The sequence below is a fragment of the Triturus cristatus genome, chromosome 8 (genome assembly GCF_964204655.1).
Source record: "Triturus cristatus chromosome 8, aTriCri1.1, whole genome shotgun sequence".
NCBI classification, from domain to species: domain Eukaryota; kingdom Metazoa; phylum Chordata; class Amphibia; order Caudata; family Salamandridae; genus Triturus; species Triturus cristatus.
Window position 1 is genome coordinate 901,546,896 of NC_140591.1, and position 22,312 is coordinate 901,569,207.

Here is a 22,312-nt window from a genome sequence, read left to right on the forward strand (position 1 = left end):
GTCTTAATTCTTACTCTGGCCTAATAGCTACTGTCGTAACTCTTACTCTGGCCTCATAGCTACTGTCTTAACTCTTACTCTGGCCTAATAGCTACTGTCTTAACTCTTACTCTGGCCTAATGGTTAAGGTCTTGGACTCTTACTCTGGCCTCATGGCTACTGTCTTAACTCATACTCTGGCCTCATAGCTACTGTCTTAACTCTTACTCTGGCCTCATAGCTACTGTCTTAACTCTTACTCTGGCCTAATAGCTACTGTCTTAACTCTTACTCTGGCCTCATAGCTACTGTTTTAACTCTTACTCTGGCCTAATAGCTACTGTCCTAACTCTTACTCTGGCCTAATGGTTAAGGTCTTGGACTCTTACTCTGGCCTCATAGCTACTGTCTTAACTCATACTCTGGCCTCATAGCTACTGTCTTAATTCTTACTCTGGCCTCATAGCTACTGTCTTAACTCTTACTCTGGCCTAATAGCTACTGTCTTAACTCTTACTCTGGCCTAATGGTTAAGGTCTTGGACTCTTACTCTGGCCTCATAGCTACTGTCTTAACTCTTACTCTGGCCTAATAGCTACTGTCTTAACTCTTACTCTTGTCTAATAGCTACTGTTTTAACTCTTACTCTGGCCTAATAGCTACTGTCTTAACTCATACTCTGGCCTAATGGTTAAGGTCGTGGACTCTTACTCTGGCCTCATAGCTACTGTCTTAACTCATACTCTGGCCTGATAGCTACTGTTCTTAACTCATACTCTGGCCTCATAGCTACTGTCTTAACTCATACTCTGGCCTCATAGCTACTGTCTTAACTCTTACTCTGGCCTAATAGCTACTGTCTTAACTCTTACTCTGGCCTAATGGTTAAGGTCTTGGACTCTTACCCTGGCCTCATAGCTACTGTCTTAACTCTTACTCTGGCCTCATAGCTACTGTCTTAACTCTTACTCTGGCCTCATAGCTACTGTCTTAACTCTTCCTCTGGCCTAATAGCTACTGTCTTAAGTCTTAATCTGGACTAATGGTTAAGGTCTTGTACTCTTACTCTGGCCTCATAGCTACTTTCTTAACTCTTACTCTGGCCTCATAGCTACTGTCTTAACTCTTACTCTGGCCTCATAGCTACTGTCTTAACTCTTACTCTGGCCTAATAGCTATTGTCTTAAATCTTACTCTGGCCTCATAGCTACTGTCTTAACTCTTACTCTGGCCTAATAGCTACTGTCTTAACTCTTACTCTGGCCTAATGGTTAAGGTCTTGTACTCTTACTCTGGCCTCATAGCTACTTTCTTAACTCTTACTCTGGCCTCATAGCTACTGTCTTAACTCTTACTCTGGCCTAATAGCTACTGTCTTAACTCTTACTCTGGCATAATGGTTAAGGTCTTGGACTCTTACTCTGGCCTCATAGCTACTGTCTTAACTCTTACTCTGGCCTAATGGTTAAGGTCTTGGACTCTTACTCTGGCCTCATAGCTACTGTCTTAACTCTTACTCTGGCATAATGGTTAAGGTCTTGGACTCTTACTCTGGCCTCATAGCTACTGTCTTAACTCTTACTCTGGCCTAATGGTTAAGGTCTTGGACTCTTACTCTGGCCTCATAGCTACTGTCTTAACTCTTACTCTGGCCTCATAGCTACTGTCTTAACTCTTACTCTGGCCTAATGGTTAAGGTCTTGGACTCTTACTCTGGCCTCATAGCTACTGTCTTAACTCTTACTCTGGCCTCATAGCTACTGTTTTAACTCTTACTCTGGCCTCATAGCTACTGTCTTAACTCTTCCGCTGGCCTCATAGCTACTGTCTTAATTCTTAATCTGGACTAATGGTTAAGGTCTTGTACTCTTACTCTGGCCTCATAGCTACTTTCTTAACTCTTACTCTGGCCTCATAGCTACTGTCTTAACTCTTACTCTGGCCTCATAGCTACTGTCTTAACTCTTCCTCTGGCCTCATAGCTACTGTCTTAATTCTTAATCTGGACTAATGGTTAAGGTCTTGTACTCTTACTCTGGCCTCATAGCTACTTTCTTAACTCTTACACTGGCCTAATAGCTATTGTCTTAAATCTTACTCTGGCCTCATAGCTACTGTCTTAACTCTTACTCTGGCCTAATAGCTACTGTCTTAACTCTTACTCTGGCATAATGGTTAAGGTCTTGGACTCTTACTCTGGCCTCATAGCTACTATCTTAACTCTTACTCTGGCCTAATAGCTACTGTCTTAACTCTTATTCTGGCCTAATGGTTAAGGTCTTGGACTCTTACTCTGGCCTCATAGCTACTGTCTTAACTCTTACTCTGGCCTAATAGCTACTGTCTTAACTCTTACTCTGGCCTCATAGCTACTGTCTTAACTCTTACTCTGGCCTCATAGCTACTGTCTTAACTCTTACTCTGGCCTAATGGTTAAGGTCTTGGACTCTTACTCTGGCCTCATATCTACTGTCTTAACTCTTACGCTGTCCTCATAGCTACTGTTTTAACTCTTACTCTGGCCTAATAGCTACTGTCTTAACTCTTACTCTGGCCTAATGGTTAAGGTCTTGGCCTCTTACTCTGGCCTCATAGCTACTGTCTTAACTCTTACTCTGGCCTCATAGCTAATGTCTTAACTCTTACTCTGGCCTCATAGCTAGTGTCTTAACTCTTACTCTGGCCTCATAGCTACTGTCTTAACTCTTACTCTGGTCTAATGGTTAAGGTCTTGGACTCTTACTCTGGCCTCATAGCTACTGTCGTAACTCTTACTCTAGCGTCATAGCTACTGTCTTAACTCTTACTCTGGCCTAATAGCTACTGTCGTAACTCTTACTCTGGCCTCATAGCTACTTTCTTAACTCTTACTCTGGCCTAATAGCTACTGTCTTAACTCTTACTCTGGCCTCATATCTACTGTCTTAACTCTTACGCTGTCCTCATAGCTACTGTTTTAACTCTTACTCTGGCCTAATAGCTACTGTCTTAACTCTTACTCTGGCCTAATGGTTAAGATCTTGGCCTCTTACTCTGGCCTCATAGCTACTGTCTTAACTCTTACTCTGGCCTCATAGCTACTGTCTTAACTCTTACTCTGGCCTAATAGCTACTGTCTTAACTCTTACTCTGGCCTCATAGCTACTGTTTTAACTCTTACTCTGGCCTAATAGCTACTGTCCTAACTCTTACTCTGGCCTAATGGTTAAGGTCTTGGACTCTTACTCTGGCCTCATAGCTACTGTCTTAACTCATACTCTGGCCTCATAGCTACTGTCTTAATTCTTACTCTGGCCTCATAGCTACTGTCTTAACTCTTACTCTGGCCTAATAGCTACTGTCTTAACTCTTACTCTTGCCTAATGGTTAAGGTCTTGGACTCTTACTCTGGCCTCATAGCTACTGTCTTAACTCTTACTCTGGCCTAATAGCTACTGTCTTAACTCTTACTCTTGTCTAATAGCTACTGTTTTAACTCTTACTCTGGCCTAATAGCTACTGTCTTAACTCATACTCTGGCCTAATGGTTAAGGTCTTGGACTCTTACTCTGGCCTCATAGCTACTGTCTTAACTCATACTCTGGCCTCATAGCTACTGTCTTAACTCATACTCTGGCCTCATAGCTACTGTCTTAACTCTTACTCTGGCCTAATGGTTAAGGTCTTGGACTCTTACCCTGGCCTCATAGCTACTGTCTTAACTCTTACTCTGGCCTCATAGCTACTGTCTTAACTCTTACTCTGGCCTCATAGCTACTGTCTTAACTCTTCCTCTGGCCTCATAGCTACTGTCTTAATTCTTAATCTGGACTAATGGTTAAGGTCTTGTACTCTTACTCTGGCCTCATAGCTACTTTCTTAACTCTTACTCTGGCCTCATAGCTACTGTCTTAACTCTTACTCTGGCCTCATAGCTACTGTCTTAACTCTTACTCTGGCCTAATAGCTATTGTCTTAAATCTTACTCTGGCCTCATAGCTACTGTCTTAACTCTTACTCTGGCCTAATAGCTACTGTCTTAACTCTTACTCTGGCCTAATGGTTAAGGTCTTGTACTCTTACTCTGGCCTCATAGCTACTTTCTTAACTCTTACTCTGGCCTCATAGCTACTGTCTTAACTCTTACTCTGGCCTCATAGCTACTGTCTTAACTCTTACTCTGGCCTAATAGCTACTGTCTTAACTCTTACTCTGGCATAATGGTTAAGGTCTTGGACTCTTACTCTGGCCTCATAGCTACTGTCTTAATTCTTACTCTGGCCTAATGGTTAAGGTCTTGGACTCTTACTCTGGCCTCATAGCTACTGTCTTAACTCTTACTCTGGCCTCATAGCTACTGTCTTAACTCTTACTCTGGCCTAATGGTTAAGGTCTTGGACTCTTACTCTGGCCTCATAGCTACTGTCTTAACTCTTACTCTGGCCTAATGGTTAAGGTCTTGGACTCTTACTCTGGCCTCATAGCTACTGTCTTAACTCTTACTCTGGCCTCATAGCTACTATCTTAACTCTTACTCTGGCCTAATAGCTACTGTCTTAACTCTTATTCTGGCCTAATGGTTAAGGTCTTGGACTCTTACTCTGGCCTCATAGCTACTGTCTTAACTCTTACTCTGGCCTCATAGCTACTGTCTTAACTCTTACTCTGGCCTCATAGCTACTGTCTTAACTCTTACTCTGGCCTAATGGTTAAGGTCTTGGACTCTTACTCTGGCCTCATATCTACTGTCTTAACTCTTACGCTGTCCTCATAGCTACTGTTTTAACTCTTACTCTGGCCTAATAGCTACTGTCTTAACTCTTACTCTGGCCTAATGGTTAAGGTCTTGGCCTCTTACTCTGGCCTCATAGCTACTGTCTTAACTCTTACTCTGGCCTCATAGCTAATGTCTTAACTCTTACTCTGGCCTCATAGCTACTGTCTTAACTCTTACTCTGGCCTAATGGTTAAGGTCTTAGACTCTTACTCTGGCCTCATAGCTACTGTCTTAACTCTTACTCTGGCCTCATAGCTACTGTCTTAACTCTTACTCTGGCCTCATAGCTACTGTCTTAACTCTTACTCTGGCCTCATAGCTACTGTCTTAACCCTTACTCTGGCCTAATAGCTACTGTCTTAACTCTTACTGTGGCCTAATGGTTAAGGTCTTGGACTCTTACTCTGGCCTCATAGCTACTGTCTTAACTCTTACTCTGGCCTAATAGCTACTGTCCTAACTCTTACTCTGGCCTCATAGCTACTGTCTTAACTCTTACTCTGGCCTAATAGCTACTGTCTTAACTCTTACTCTGGCCTCATAGCTACTGTCTTAACTATTACTCTGGCCTCATAGCTACTGTCTTAACTCTTACTCTGGCCTAATAGCTACTGTCTTAACTCTTACTCTGGCCTAATGGTTAAGGTCTTGGACTCTTACTCTGCCCTCATAGCTGCTGTCTTAACTCATACTCTGGCCTCATAGCTACTGTCTTAACTCTTACTCTGGCCTCATAGCTACTGTCTTAACTCTTACTCTGGCCTAATAGCTACTCTCTTAACTCTTACTCTGGCCTAATGGTTAAGGTCTTGGACTCTTACTCTGGCCTCATAGCTACTTTCTTAACTCAAACTCTGGCCTCATAGCTACTGTCTTAACTCTTACTCTGGCCTTATAGCTACTGTCTTAACTCTTACACTGGCCCAATAGCTACTGTCTTAACTCTTACTCTGGCCTAATGGTTAAGGTCTTGGACTCTTACTCTGGCCTCATAACTACTGTCTTAACTCTTACTCTGGCCTCATAGCTACTGTCTTAACTCTTCCTCTGGCCTCATAGCTACTGTCTTAACTCTTCCTCTGGCCTCATAGCTACTGTCTTAACTCTTACTCTGGCCTAATGGTTAAGGTCTTGGACTCTTACTCTGGCCTCATAGCTACTGTCTTAACTCTTACTCTGGCCTCATAGCTACTGTCTTAACTCTTACTCTAGCCTCATAGCTACTGTCTTAACTCTTACTCTGGCCTAATAGCTACTGTCTTAACTCTTACTCTGGCCTCATAGCTACTGTCTTAACTCTTACTCTGGCCTCATAGCTACTGTCTTAACTCTTACTCTGGCCTAATGGTTAAGGTCTTGTACTCTCACTCTGGCCTCATATCTACTGTCCTAACTCTTACTCTGGCCTCATAGCTACTGTCTTAACTCTTACTCTGGCCTCATAGCTACTGTCTTAACTCTTACTCTGGCCTTATGGTTAAGGTCTTGGACTCTTACTCTGGCCTCATAGCTACTGTCATAACTCTTACTCTGGCCTCATAGCTACTGTCTTAACTCTTACTCTGGCCTAATGGTTAAGGTCTTGGACTCTTACTCTGGCCTCATAGCTACTGTCTTATCTCTTACTCTGGCCTCATAGCTACTGTCTTAACTCTTACTCTGGCCTAATGGTTAAGGTCTTGGACTCTTACTCTGGCCTCATAGCTACTGTCTTAACTCTTACTCTGGCCTCATAGCTACTGCCTTAACTCTTACTCTGGCCAAATAGCTACTGTCTTAACTCTTACTGTGGCCTAATGGTTAAGGTCTTGGACTCTTACTCTGGCCTCATAGCTACTGTCTTAACTCTTACTCTGGCCTAATAGCTACTGTCTTAACTCTTACTCTGGCCTCATAGCTACTGTCTTAACTCTTACTCTGGCCTAATAGCTACTGTCTTAACACTGACTCTGGCCTCATAGCTACTGTCTTAACTCTTACTTTGGCCTAATAGCTACTGTCTTAACTCTTACTCTGGCCTAATGGTTAAGGTCTTGGATTCTTCTCTGGCCTCATAGCTGCTGTCTAAACTCATACTCTGGCCTCATAGCTACTGTCTTAACTCTTACTCTGGCCTCGTAGCTACTGTCTTAACTCTTACTCTGGCCTAATGGTTAAGGTCTTGGATTCTTACTCTGGCCTCATAGCTGCTGTCTAAACTCATACTCTGGCCTCATAGCTACTGTCTTAACTCTTACTCTGGCCTCATAGCTACTGTCTTAAATCTTGCTCTGGCCTCATATCTACTGTCTTAACTCTTACTCTGGCCTAATGGTTAAGGTCTTGGACTCTTACTCTGGCCTCATATCTACTGTCTTAACTCTTACTCTGGCCTAATAGCTACTGTCTTAACTCTTACTCTGGCCTAATGGTTAAGGTCTTGGACTCTTACTCTGGCCTCATAGCTAATGTCTTAAGTAATACTCTGGCCTCATAGCTACTGTCTTAACTCTTACTCTGGCCTCATAGCTACTGTCTTAACTCTTACTGTGGCCTAATAGCTACTGTCTTAACTCTTACTCTGGCCTAATGGTTAAGGTCTTGGACTCTTACTCTGGCCTCATAGCTACTGTCTTAACTCTTACTCTGGCCTAATAGCTACTGTCTTAACTCTTACTCTGGCCTCATAGCTACTGTCTTAACTATTACTCTGGCCTCATAGCTACTGTCTTAACTCTTACTCTGGCCTAATAGCTACTGTCTTAACTCTTACTCTGGCCTAATGGTTAAGGTCTTGGACTCTTACTCTGCCCTCATAGCTGCTGTCTTAACTCATACTCTGGCCTCATAGCTACTGTCTTAACTCTTACTCTGGCCTCATAGCTACTGTCTTAACTCTTACTCTGGCCTAATAGCTACTCTCTTAACTCTTACTCTGGCCTAATGGTTAAGGTCTTGGACTCTTACTCTGGCCTCATAGCTACTTTCTTAACTCTTACTCTGACCTCATAGCTACTCTCTTAACTCTTACTCTGGCCTAATAGCTACTGTCTTAACTCTTTCTCTGGCCTCATAGCTACTGTCTTAACTCTTACTCTGGCCTCATAGCTACTGTCTTAACTCTTACTCTGGCCTAATGGTTAAGGTCTTGGACTCTTACTCTGGCCTCATATCTACTGTCTCAACTCTTACTCTGGCCTAATAGCTACTGTCTTAACTCTTACTCTGGCCTAATGGTTAAGGTCTTGGACTCTTACTCTGGCCTCATAGCTACTGTCTTAACTCTTACTCTGGCCTCATAGCTAATGTCTTAACTCTTACTCTGGCCTCATAGCTACTGTCTTAACTCTTACTCTGGCCTCATAGCTACTGTCTTAACTCTTACTCTGGTATAATGGTTAAGGTCTTGGACTCTTACTCTGGCCTCATAGCTACTGTCGTAACTCTTACTCTAGCCTCATAGCTACTGTCTTAACTCTTACTCTGGCCTAATAGCTACTGTCGTAACTTTTACTCTGGCCTCATAGCTACTGTCTTAACTCTTACTCTGGCCTAATAGCTACTGTCTTAACTCTTACTCTGGCCTAATGGTTAAGGTCTTGGACTCTTACTCTGGCCTCATGGCTACTGTCTTAACTCATACTCTGGCCTCATAGCTACTGTCTTAACTCTTACTCTGGCCTCATAGCTACTGTCTTAACTCTTACTCTGGACTAATAGCTACTGTCTTAACTCTTACTCTGGCCTCATAGCTACTGTTTTAACTCTTACTCTGGCCTAATAGCTACTGTCCTAACTCTTACTCTGGCCTAATGGTTAAGGTCTTGGACTCTTACTCTGGCCTCATAGCTACTGTCTTAACTCATACTCTGGCCTCATAGCTACTGTCTTAATTCTTACTCTGGCCTCATAGCTACTGTCTTAACTCTTACTCTGGCCTAATAGCTACTGTCTTAACTCTTACTCTGGCCTAATGGTTAAGGTCTTGGACTCTTACTCTGGCCTCATAGCTACTGTCTTAACTCTTACTCTGGCCTAATAGCTACTGTCTTAACTCTTACTCTTGTCTAATAGCTACTGTTTTAACTCTTACTCTGGCCTAATAGCTACTGTCTTAACTCATACTCTGGCCTAATGGTTAAGGTCTTGGACTCTTACTCTGGCCTCATAGCTACTGTCTTAACTCATACTCTGGCCTCATAGCTACTGTTCTTAACTCATACTCTGGCCTCATAGCTACTGTCTTAACTCATACTCTGGCCTCATAGCTACTGTCTTAACTCTTACTCTGGCCGAATAGCTACTGTCTTAACTCTTACTCTGGCCTAATGGTTAAGGTCTTGGACTCTTACCCTGGCCTCATAGCTACTGTCTTAACTCTTACTCTGGCCTCATAGCTACTGTCTTAACTCTTACTCTGGCCTCATAGCTACTGTATTAACTCTTCCTCTGGCCTCATAGCTACGGTCTTAATTCTTAATCTGGACTAATGGTTAAGGTCTTGTACTCTTACTCTGGCCTCATAGCTACTTTCTTAACTCTTACTCTGGCCTCATAGCTACTGTCTTAACTCTTACTCTGGCCTCATAGCTACTGTCTTAACTCTTACTCTGGCCTAATAGCTATTGTCTTAAATCTTTCTCTGGCCTCATAGCTACTGTCTTAACTCTTACTCTGGCCTAATAGCTACTGTCTTAACTCTTACTCTGGCCTAATGGTTAAGGTCTTGTACTCTTACTCTGGCCCCATAGCTACTTTCTTAACTCTTACTCTGGCCTCATAGCTACTGTCTTAACTCTTACTCTGGCCTCATAGCTACTGTCTTAACTCTTACTCTGGCCTAATAGCTACTGTCTTAACTCTTACTCTGGCATAATGGTTAAGGTCTTGGACTCTTACTCTGGCCTCATAGCTACTGTCTTAACTCTTACTCTGGCCTAATGGTTAAGGTCTTGGACTCTTACTCTGGCCTCATAGCTACTGTCTTAACTCTTACTCTGGCCTCATAGCTACTGTCTTAACTCTTACTCTGGCCTAATGGTTAAGGTCTTGGACTCTTACTCTGGCCTCATAGCTACTGTCTTAACTCTTACTCTGGCCTCATAGCTACTATCTTAACTCTTACTCTGGCCTAATAGCTACTGTCTTAACTCTTATTCTGGCCTAATGGTTAAGGTCTTGAACACTTACTCTGGCCTCATAGCTACTGTCTTAACTCTTACTCTGGCCTAATAGCTACTGTCTTAACTCTTACTCTGGCCTCATAGCTACTGTCTTAACTCTTACTCTGGCCTCATAGCTACTGTCTTAACTCTTACTCTGGCCTAATGGTTAAGGTCTTGGACTCTTACTCTGGCCTCATATCTACTGTCTTAACTCTTACGTTGTCCTCATAGCTACTGTTTTAACTCTTACTCTGGCCTAATAGCTACTGTCTTAACTCTTACTCTGGCCTAATGGTTAAGGTCTTGGCCTCTTACTCTGGCCTCATAGCTACTGTCTTAACTCTTACGCTGGCCTCATAGCTACTGTCTTAACTCTTACTCTGGCCCAATGGTTAAGGTCTTGAACTCTTACTCTGGCCTCATACCTACTGTCTTAACTCAAACTCTGGCCTCATAGCTACTGTCTTAACTCTTACTCTGGCCTTATAGCTACTGTCTTAACTCTTACACTGGCCCAATAGCTACTGTCTTAACTCTTACTCTGGCCTAATGGTTAAGGTCTTGGACTCTTACTCTGGCCTCATAACTACTGTCTTAACTCTTACTCTGGCCTCATAGCTACTGTCTTAACTCTTACTCTGGCCTCATAGCTACTGTCTTAACTCTTCCTCTGGCCTCATAGCTACTGTCTTAACTCTTACTCTGGCCTAATGGTTAAGGTCTTGTACTCTCACTCTGGCCTCATATCTACTGTCTTAACTCCTACTCTGGCCTCATAGCTACTGTCTTAACTCTTACTCTGGCCTCATAGCTACTGTCTTAACTCTAACTCTGGCCTTATGGTTAAGGTCTTGGACTCTTACTCTGGCCTCATAGCTACTGTCATAACTCTTACTCTGGCCTCATAGCTACTGTCTTAACTCTTACTCTGGCCTAATGGTTAAGGTCTTGGACTCTTACTCTGGCCTCATAGCTACTGTCTTAACTCTTACTCTGGCCTCATAGCTACTGTCTTAACTCTTACTCTGGTCTAATGGTTAAGGTCTTGGACTCTTACTCTGGCCTCATAGCTACTGTCTTAACTCTTACTCTGGCCTCATAGCTACTGTCTTAACTCTTATTCTGGCCAAATAGCTACTGTCTTAACTCTTACTGTGGCCTAATGGTTAAGGTCTTGGACTCTTACTCTGGCCTCATAGCTACTGTCTTAACTCTTACTCTGGCCTAATAGCTACTGTCTGAACTCTTACTCTGGCCTCATAGCTACTGTCTTAACTCTTACTGTGGCCTAATAGCTACTGTCTTAACTCTTACTCTGGCCTAATGGTTAAGGTCTTGGACTCTTACTCTGGCCTAATAGCTACTGTCTTAACTCTTACTCTGGCCTCATAGCTACTGTCTTAACTCTTACTCTGGCCTAATGGTTAAGGTCTTGGACTCTTACTCTGGCCTCATATCTACTGTCTCAACTCTTACTCTGGCCTCATAGCTACTGTCTTAACTCTTACTCTGGCCTAATAGCTACTGTCTTAACTCTTACTCTGGCCTAATGGTTAAGGTCTTGGACTCTTACTCTGGCCTCATAGCTACTGTCTTAACTCATACTCTGGCCTCATAGCTACTGTCTTAACTCTTACTCTGGCCTCATAGCTACTGTCTTAACTCTTACTCTGGCCTAATAGCTACTCTCTTAACTCTTACTCTGGCCTAATGGTTAAGGTCTTGGACTCTTACTCTGGCCTCATAGCTACTGTCTTAACTCTTACTCTGACCTCATAGCTAATGTCTTAACTCTTACTCTGGCCTCATAGCTACTGTCTTAACTCTTACTCTGGCCTCATAGCTACTGTCTTAACTCTTACTCTGGTCTAATAGCTACTGTCGTAACTCTTACTCTGGCCTCATAGCTACTGTCTTAACTCTTACTCTGGCCTAATAGCTACTGTCTTAACTCTTACTCTGGCCTAATGGTTAAGGTCTTGGACTCTTACTCTGGCCTCATGGCTACTGTCTTAACTCATACTCTGGCCTCATAGCTACTGTCTTAACTCTTACTCTGGCCTCATAGCTACTGTCTTAACTCTTACTCTGGCCTAATAGCTACTGTCTTAACTCTTACTCTGGCCTAATGGTTAAGGTCTTGGACTCTTACTCTGGCCTCATAGCTACTGTCTTAACTCTTACTCTGGCCTCATAGCTACTGTCTTAACTCTTACTCTGGCCTAATAGCTACTGTCTTAACTCTTACTCTGGCCTAATGGTTAAGGTCTTGGACTCTTACTCTGGCCTCATAGCTACTGTCTTAACTCTTACTCTGGCCTAATAGCTACTGTCTTAACTCTTACTCTGGCCTCATAGCTACTGTTTTAACTCTTACTCTGGCCTAATAGCTACTGTCCTAACTCTTACTCTGGCCTTATGGTTAAGGTCTTGGACTCTTACTCTGGCCTCATAGCTACTGTCATAACTCTTACTCTGGCCTCATAGCTACTGTCTTAACTCGTACTCTGGCCTAATGGTTAAGGTCTTGGACTCTTACTCTGGCCTCATAGCTACTGTCTTAACTCTTACTCTGGCCTCATAGCTACTGTCTTAACTCTTACTCTGGCCTAATGGTTAAGGTCTTGGACTCTTACTCTGGCCTCATAGCTACTGTCTTAACTCTTACTCTGGCCTCATAGCTACTGTCTTAACTCTTAATCTGGCCAAATAGCTACTGTCTTAACTCTTACTCTGGCCTAATGGTTAAGGTCTTGGACTCTTACTCTGGCCTCATAGCTACTGTCTTAACTCTTACTCTGGCCTAATAGCTACTGTCTTAACTCTTACTCTGGCCTCATAGCTACTGTCTTAACTCTTACTCTGGCCTAATAGCTACTGTCTTAACACTGACTCTGGCCTCATAGCTACTGTCTTAACTCTTACTTTGGCCTAATAGCTACTGTCTTAACTCTTACTCTGGCCTAATGGTTAAGGTCTTGGATTCTTACTCTGGCCTCATAGCTGCTGTCTAAACTCATACTCTGGCCTCATAGCTACTGTCTTAACTCTTACTCTGGCCTCAAAGCTACTGTCTTAACTCTTGCTCTGGCCTCATAGCTACTGTCTTAACTCTTACTCTGGCCTAATGGTTAAGGTCTTGGACTCTTACTCTGGCCTCATAGCTAATGTCTTAAGTAATACTCTGGCCTCATAGCTACTGTCTTAACTCTTACTCTGGCCTCATAGCTACTGTCTTAACTCTTACTGTGGCCTAATAGCTACTGTCTTAACTCTTACTCTGGCCTAATGGTTAAGGTCTTGGACTCTTACTCTGGCCTCATAGCTACTGTCTTAACTCTTACTCTGGCCTAATAGCTACTGTCTTAACTCTTACTCTGGCCTCATAGCTACTGTCTTAACTCTTACTCTGGCCTAATGGTTAAGGTCTTGGACTCTTACTCTGCCCTCATAGCTGCTGTCTTAACTCATACTCTGGCCTCATAGCTACTGTCTTAACTCTTACTCTGGCCTCATAGCTACTGTCTTAACTCTTACTCTGGCCTAATAGCTACTCTCTTAACTCTTACTCTGGCCTAATGGTTAAGGTCTTGGACTCTTACTCTGGCCTCATAGCTACTGTCTTAACTCTTACTCTGACCTCATAGCTACTGTCTTAACTCTTACTCTGGCCTAATAGCTACTGTCTTAACTCTTTCTCTGGCCTCATAGCTACTGTCTTAACTCTTACTCTGGCCTCATAGCTACTGTCTTAACTCTTACTCTGGCCTAATGGTTAAGGTCTTGGACTCTTACTCTGGCCTCATATCTACTGTCTCAACTCTTACTCTGGCCTCATAGCTACTGTCTTAACTCTTACTCTGGCCTAATGGTTAAGGTCTTGGACTCTTACTCTGGCCTCATAGCTACTGTCTTAACTCTTACTCTGGCCTCATAGCTAATGTCTTAACTCTTACTCTGGCCTCATAGCTACTGTCTTAACTCTTACTCTGGCCTCATAGCTACTGTCGTAACTCTTACTCTGGCCTCATAGCTACTGTCTTAACTCTTACTCTGGCCTAATAGCTACTGTCTTAACTCTTACTCTGGCCTAATGGTTAAGGTCTTGGACTCTTACTCTGGCCTCATGGCTACTGTCTTAACTCATACTCTGGCCTCATAGCTACTGTCTTAACTCTTAATCTGGCCTCATAGCTACTGTCTTAACTCTTACTCTGGCCTAATAGCTACTGTCTTAACTCTTACTCTGGCCTAATGGTTAAGGTCTTGGACTCTTACTCTGGCCTCATAGCTACTGTCTTAACTCTTACTCTGGCCTCATAGCTACTGTCTTAACTCTTACTCTGGCCTAATAGCTACTGTCTTAACTCTTACTCTGGCCTAATGGTTAAGGTCTTGGACTCTTACTCTGGCCTCATAGCTACTGTCTTAACTCTTACTCTGGCCTAATAGCTACTGTCTTAACTCTTACTCTGGCCTCATAGCTACTGTTTTAACTCTTACTCTGGCCTAATAGCTACTGTCCTAACTCTTACTCTGGCCTAATGGTTAAGGTCTTGGACTCTTACTCTGGCCTCATAGCTACTGTCTTAACTCATACTCTGGCCTCATAGCTACTGTCTTAATTCTTACTCTGGCCTCATAGCTACTGTCTTAACTCTTACTCTGGCCTAATAGCTACTGTCTTAACTCTTACTCTGGCCTAATGGTTAAGGTCTTGGACTCTTACTCTGGCCTCAGAGCTACTGTCTTAACTCTTACTCTGGCCTAATAGCTACTGTCTTAACTCTTACTCTTGTCTAATAGCTACTGTTTTAACTCTTACTCTGGCCTAATAGCTACTGTCTTAACTCATACTCTGGCCTAATGGTTAAGGTCTTGGACTCTTACTCTGGCCTCATAGCTACTGTCTTAACTCATACTCTGGCCTCATAGCTACTGTTCTTAACTCATACTCTGGCCTCATAGCTACTGTCTTAACTCATACTCTGGCCTCATAGCTACTGTCTTAACTCTTACTCTGGCCTAATAGCTACTTTCTTAACTCTTACTCTGGCCTCATAGCTACTGTCTTAACTCTTACTCTGGCCTCATAGCTACTGTCTTAACTCTTACTCTGGCCTAATGGTTAACGTCTTGAACTCTTACTCTGGCCTCATATCTACTGTCTTAACTCTTACTCTGGCCTCATAGCTACTGTCTTAACTCTTACTCTGGCCTAATAGCTACTGTCTTAACTCTTACTCTGGCCTAATGGTTAAGGTCTTGGACTCTTACTCTGGCCTCATGGCTACTGTCTTAACTCATACTCTGGCCTCATAGCTACTGTCTTAACTCTTACTCTGGCCTCATAGCTACTGTCTTAACTCTTACTCTGGCCTAATAGCTACTGTCTTAACTCTTACTCTGGCCTAATGGTTAAGGTCTTGGACTCTTACTCTGGCCTCATAGCTACTGTCTTAACTCTTACTCTGGCCTCATAGCTACTGTCTTAACTCTTACTCTGGCCTAATAGCTACTGTCTTAACTCTTACTCTGGCCTAATGGTTAAGGTCTTGGACTCTTACTCTGGCCTCATAGCTACTGTCTTAACTCTTACTCTGGCCTAATAGCTACTGTCTTAACTCTTACTCTGGCCTCATAGCTACTGTTTTAACTCTTACTCTGGCCTCATAGCTACTGTCCTAACTCTTACTCTGGCCTAATGGTTAAGGTCTTGGACTCTTACTCTGGCCTCATAGCTACTGTCTTAACTCATACTCTGGCCTCATAGCTACTGTCTTAACTCTTACTCTGGCCTCATAGCTACTGTCTTAACTCTTACTGTGGCCTAATAGCTACTGTCTTAACTCTTACTCTGGCCTAATGGTTAAGGTCTTGGACTCTTAATCTGGCCTCATAGCTACTGTCTTAACTCTTACTCTGGCCTAATAGCTACTGTCTTAACTCTTACTCTGGCCTCATAGCTACTGTCTTAACTCTTACTCTGGCCTAATGGTTAAGGTCTTGGACTCTTACTCTGCCCTCATAGCTGCTGTCTTAACTCTTACTCTGGCCTCATAGCTACTGTCTTAACTCTTACTCTGGCCTAATAGCTACTCTCTTAACTCTTACTCTGGCCTAATGGTTAAGGTCTTGGACTCTTACTCTGGCCTCATAGCTACTGTCTTAACTCTTACTCTGACCTCATAGCTACTGTCTTAACTCTTACTCTGGCCTCATAGCTACTGTCTTAACTCTTACTCTGGCCTCATAGCTACTGTCTTAACCCTTACTCTGGCCTAATAGCTACTGTCTTAACTCTTACTCTGGCCCAATGGTTAAGGTCTTGAACTCTTACTCTGGCCTCATACCTACTGTCTTAACTCAAACTCTGGCCTCATAGCTACTGTCTTAACTCTTACTCTGGCCTTATAGCTACTGTCTTAACTCTTACACTGGCCCAATAGCTACTGTCTTAACTCTTACTCTGGCCTAATGGTTAAGGTCTTGGACTCTTACTTTGGCCTCATAGCTACTGTCTTAACTCTTACTCTGGCCTCATAGCTACTGTCTTAACTCTTACTCTAGCCTCATAGCTACTGTCTTAACTCTTACTCTGGCCTAATAGCTACTGTCTTAACTCTTACTCTGGCCTCATAGCTACTGTCTTAACTCTTACTCTGGCCTAATAGCTACTGTCTTAACTCTTACTCTGGCCTAATGGTTAAGGTCTTGTACTCTCACTCTGGCCTCATATCTACTGTCTTAACTCCTACTCTGGCCTCATAGCTACTGTCTTAACTCTTACTCTGGCCTCATAGCTACTGTCTTAACTCTAACTCTGGCCTTATGGTTAAGGTCTTGGACTCTTACTCTGGCCTCATAGCTACTGTCATAACTCTTACTCTGGCCTCATAGCTACTGTCTTAACTCTTACTCTGGCCTAATGGTTAAGGTCTTGGACTCTTACTCTGGCCTCATAGCTACTGTCTTAACTCTTACTCTGGCCTCATAGCTACTGTCTTAACTCTTACTCTGGCCTAATGGTTAAGGTCTTGGACTCTTACTCTGGCCTCATAGCTACTGTCTTAACTCTTACTCTGGCCTCATAGCTACTGTCTTAACTCTTATTCTGGCCAAATAGCTACTGTCTTAACTCTTACTGTGGCCTAATGGTTAAGGTCTTGGACTCTTACTCTGGCCTCATAGCTACTGTCTTAACTCTTACTCTGGCCTAATAGCTACTGTCTGAACTCTTACTCTGGCCTCATAGCTACTGTCTTAACTCTTACTCTGGCCTAATAGCTACTGTCTTAACACTGACTCTGGCCTCATAGCTACTGTCTTAACTCTTACTTTGGCCTAATAGCTACTGTCTTAACTCTTACTCTGGCCTAAAGGTTAAGGTCTTGGATTCTTACTCTGGCCTCATAGCTGCTGTCTAAACTCATACTCTGGCCTCATAGCTACTGTCTTAACTCTTATTCTGGCCTCATAGCTACTGTCTTAACTCTTACTCTGGCCTAATGGTTAAGGTCTTGGATTCTTACTCTGGCCTCATAGCTGCTGTCTAAACTCATACTCTGGCCTCATAGCTACTGTCTTAACTCTTGCTCTGGCCTCATAGCTACTGTCTTAACTCTTACTCTGGCCTAATGGTTAAGGTCTTGGACTCTTACTCTGGCCTCATAGCTAATGTCTTAAGTAATACTCTGGCCTCATAGCTACTGTCTTAACTCTTACTCTGGCCTCATAGCTACTGTCTTAACTCTTACTGTGGCCTAATAGCTACTGTCTTAACTCTTACTCTGGCCTAATGGTTAAGGTCTCGGACTCTTACTCTGGCCTCATAGCTACTGTCTTAACTCTTACTCTGGCCTAATAGCTACTGTCTTAACTCTTACTCTGGCCTCATAGCTACTGTCTTAACTCTTACTCTGGCCTAATGGTTAAGGTCTTGGACTCTTACTCTGCCCTCATAGCTGCTGTCTTAACTCATACTCTGGCCTCATAGCTACTGTCTTAACTCTTACTCTGGCCTCATAGCTACTGTCTTAACTCTTACTCTGGCCTAATAGCTACTCTCTTAACTCTTACTCTGGCCTAATGGTTAAGGTCTTGAACTCTTACTCTGGCCTCATAGCTACTGTCTTAACTCTTTCTCTGGCCTCATAGCTACTGTCTTAACTCTTACTCTGGCCTCATAGCTACTGTCTTAACTCTTACTCTGGCCTAATGGTTAAGGTCTTGGACTCTTACTCTGGCCTCATAGCTAATGTCTTAAGTAATACTCTGGCCTCATAGCTACTGTCTTAACTCTTACTCTGGCCTCATAGCTACTGTCTTAACTCTTACTGTGGCCTAATAGCTACTGTCTTAACTCTTACTCTGGCCTAATGGTTAAGGTCTCGGACTCTTACTCTGGCCTCATAGCTACTGTCTTAACTCTTACTCTGGCCTCATAGCTACTGCCTTAACTCTTACTCTGGCCAAATAGCTACTGTCTTAACTCTTACTGTGGCCTAATGGTTAAGGTCTTGGACTCTTACTCTGGCCTCATAGCTACTGTCTTAACTCTTACTCTGGCCTAATAGCTACTGTCTTAACTCTTACTCTGGCCTCATAGCTACTGTCTTAACTCTTACTCTGGCCTAATAGCTACTGTCTTAACACTGACTCTGGCCTCATAGCTACTGTCTTAACTCTTACTTTGGCCTAATAGCTACTGTCTTAACTCTTACTCTGGCCTAATGGTTAAGGTCTTGGATTCTTCTCTGGCCTCATAGCTGCTGTCTAAACTCATACTCTGGCCTCATAGCTACTGTCTTAACTCTTACTCTGGCCTCGTAGCTACTGTCTTAACTCTTACTCTGGCCTAATGGTTAAGGTCTTGGATTCTTACTCTGGCCTCATAGCTGCTGTCTAAACTCATACTCTGGCCTCATAGCTACTGTCTTAACTCTTACTCTGGCCTCATAGCTACTGTCTTAACTCTTGCTCTGGCCTCATATCTACTGTCTTAACTCTTACTCTGGCCTAATGGTTAAGGTCTTGGACTCTTACTCTGGCCTCATATCTACTGTCTTAACTCTTACTCTGGCCTAATAGCTACTGTCTTAACTCTTACTCTGGCCTAATGGTTAAGGTCTTGGACTCTTACTCTGGCCTCATAGCTAATGTCTTAAGTAATACTCTGGCCTCATAGCTACTGTCTTAACTCTTACTCTGGCCTCATAGCTACTGTCTTAACTCTTACTGTGGCCTAATAGCTACTGTCTTAACTCTTACTCTGGCCTAATGGTTAAGGTCTTGGACTCTTACTCTGGCCTCATAGCTACTGTCTTAACTCTTACTCTGGCCTAATAGCTACTGTCTAAACTCTTACTCTGGCCTCATAGCTACTGTCTTAACTATTACTCTGGCCTCATAGCTACTGTCTTAACTCTTACTCTGGCCTAATAGCTACTGTCTTAACTCTTACTCTGGCCTAATGGTTAAGGTCTTGGACTCTTACTCTGCCCTCATAGCTGCTGTCTTAACTCATACTCTGGCCTCATAGCTACTGTCTTAACTCTTACTCTGGCCTCATAGCTACTGTCTTAACTCTTACTCTGGCCTAATAGCTACTCTCTTAACTCTTACTCTGGCCTAATGGTTAAGGTCTTGGACTCTTACTCTGGCCTCATAGCTACTTTCTTAACTCTTACTCTGACCTCATAGCTACTGTCTTAACTCTTACTCTGGCCTAATAGCTACTGTCTTAACTCTTTCTCTGGCCTCATAGCTACTGTCTTAACTCTTACTCTGGCCTCATAGCTACTGTCTTAACTCTTACTCTGGCCTAATGGTTAAGGTCTTGGACTCTTACTCTGGCCTCATATCTACTGTCTCAACTCTTACTCTGGCCTAATAGCTACTGTCTTAACTCTTACTCTGGCCTCATAGCTAATGTCTTGACTCTTACTCTGGCCTCATAGCTACTGTCTTAACTCTTACTCTGGCCTCATAGCTACTGTCTTAACTCTTACTCTGGTATAATGGTTAAGGTCTTGGACTCTTACTCTGGCCTCATAGCTACTGTCGTAACTCTTACTCTAGCCTCATAGCTACTGTCTTAACTCTTACTCTGGCCTAATAGCTACTGTCGTAACTTTTACTCTGGCCTCATAGCTACTGTCTTAACTCTTACTCTGGCCTAATAGCTACTGTCTTAACTCTTACTCTGGCCTAATGGTTAAGGTCTTGGACTCTTACTCTGGCCTCATGGCTACTGTCTTAACTCATACTCTGGCCTCATAGCTACTGTCTTAACTCTTACTCTGGCCTCATAGCTACTGTCTTAACTCTTACTCTGGACTAATAGCTACTGTCTTAACTCTTACTCTGGCCTCATAGCTACTGTTTTAACTCTTACTCTGGCCTAATAGCTACTGTCCTAACTCTTACTCTGGCCTAATGGTTAAGGTCTTGGACTCTTACTCTGGCCTCATAGCTACTGTCTTAACTCATACTCTGGCCTCATAGCTACTGTCTTAATTCTTACTCTGGCCTCATAGCTACTGTCTTAACTCTTACTCTGGCCTAATAGCTACTGTCTTAACTCTTACTCTGGCCTAATGGTTAAGGTCTTGGACTCTTACTCTGGCCTCATAGCTACTGTCTTAACTCTTACTCTGGCCTAATAGCTACTGTCTTAACTCTTACTCTTGTCTAATAGCTACTGTTTTAACTCTTACTCTGGCCTAATAGCTACTGTCTTAACTCATACTCTGGCCTAATGGTTAAGGTCTTGGACTCTTACTCTGGCCTCATAGCTACTGTCTTAACTCATACTCTGGCCTCATAGCTACTGTTCTTAACTCATACTCTGGCCTCATAGCTACTGTCTTAACTCATTCTCTGGCCTCATAGCTACTGTCTTAACTCTTACTCTGGCCGAATAGCTACTGTCTTAACTCTTACTCTGGCCTAATGGTTAAGGTCTTGGACTCTTACCCTGGCCTCATAGCTACTGTCTTAACTCTTACTCTGGCCTCATAGCTACTGTCTTAACTCTTACTCTGGCCTCATAGCTACTGTCTTAACTCTTCCTCTGGCCTCATAGCTACGGTCTTAATTCTTAATCTGGACTAATGGTTAAGGTCTTGTACTCTTACTCTGGCCTCATAGCTACTTTCTTAACTCTTACTCTGGCCTCATAGCTACTGTCTTAACTCTTACTCTGGCCTCATAGCTACTGTCTTAACTCTTACTCTGGCCTAATAGCTACTGTTTTAACTCTTACTCTGGCCTAATAGCTACTGTCTTAACTCATACTCTGGCCTAATGGTTAAGGTCTTGGACTCTTACTCTGGCCTCATAGCTACTGTCTTAACTCATACTCTGGCCTCATAGCTACTGTTCTTAACTCATACTCTGGCCTCATAGCTACTGTCTTAACTCATTCTCTGGCCTCATAGCTACTGTCTTAACTCTTACTCTGGCCGAATAGCTACTGTCTTAACTCTTACTCTGGCCTAATGGTTAAGGTCTTGGACTCTTACCCTGGCCTCATAGCTACTGTCTTAACTCTTACTCTGGCCTCATAGCTACTGTCTTAACTCTTACTCTGGCCTCATAGCTACTGTCTTAACTCTTCCTCTGGCCTCATAGCTACGGTCTTAATTCTTAATCTGGACTAATGGTTAAGGTCTTGTACTCTTACTCTGGCCTCATAGCTACTTTCTTAACTCTTACTCTGGCCTCATAGCTACTGTCTTAACTCTTACTCTGGCCTCATAGCTACTGTCTTAACTCTTACTCTGGCCTAATAGCTATTGTCTTAAATCTTTCTCTGGCCTCATAGCTACTGTCTTAACTCTTACTCTGGCCTAATAGCTACTGTCTTAACTCTTACTCTGGCATAATGGTTAAGGTCTTGGACTCTTACTCTGGCCTCATAGCTACTGTCTTAACTCTTACTCTGGCCTAATGGTTAAGGTCTTGGACTCTTACTCTGGCCTCATAGCTACTGTCTTAACTCTTACTCTGGCCTCATAGCTACTGTCTTAACTCTTACTCTGGCCTAATGGTTAAGGTCTTGGACTCTTACTCTGGCCTCATAGCTACTGTCTTAACTCTTACTCTGGCCTCATAGCTACTGTCTTAACTCTTACTCTGGCCTCATAGCTACTGTCTTAACTCTTACTCTGGCCTAATGGTTAAGGTCTTGGACTCTTACTCTGGCCTCATATCTACTGTCTTAACTCTTACGCTGTCCTCATAGCTACTGTTTTAACTCTTACTCTGGCCTAATAGCTACTGTCTTAACTCTTACTCTGGCCTAATGGTTAAGGTCTTGGCCTCTTACTCTGGCCTCATAGCTACTGTCTTAACTCTTACACTGGCCTCATAGCTAATGTCTTAACTCTTACTCTGGCCTCATAGCTACTGTCTTAACTCTTACTCTGGC